Raw genomic sequence first — 511 nt, 5'->3', positions numbered from 1 at the left:
CCGCGCATCGCCTCGATGTTGGCATAACTCGTATGCTAGAATCGATGAATGCGTAAGAAAGATAATGCTCAAAACTCACCATACACAGAGCAGGAGGATTGGGAAGGCTCAGCCTCAGCTTCTTTGTCGTCCTCAGACATCTCCTGCTCTTACTGGGCTGAACCCAGCAGAGCACCGGCCCCCGGATCAAATGATGTTAAATAAATAACATCATCCTCCAGCAGCTTACTCTCGTCCACAGCCAACGAGCGCGAGAGGGAAACCCTTTTTAAACTCATCAGCCGGATCCACCTGCGATCCCCACGAGCCCATCCTCCTCCGTGCCTCAGCAGCGGTGGGTCCTGAGCCACGGGAAGCAGATGGCTGCCCCTCTTTCCTCGAAAAGAGAGACAAACGAGAGCGGAGCTTTTCATTAAAATATGCTCGCAATGAACGCAAATTGCCCCCTCAAGGACATCGCGTACGTGCTCTTTGCCCAAACAAACAACGCAGAGATATTTAAGAATGTGTG

The sequence above is a fragment of the Sinocyclocheilus grahami genome, unplaced genomic scaffold, assembly GCF_001515645.1.
Source record: "Sinocyclocheilus grahami isolate Dianchi unplaced genomic scaffold, SAMN03320097.WGS_v1.1 scaffold395.1, whole genome shotgun sequence".
In the NCBI taxonomy this organism is placed as follows: Eukaryota; Metazoa; Chordata; class Actinopteri; order Cypriniformes; family Cyprinidae; genus Sinocyclocheilus; species Sinocyclocheilus grahami.
This window is presented reverse-complemented; position numbering follows the sequence as displayed.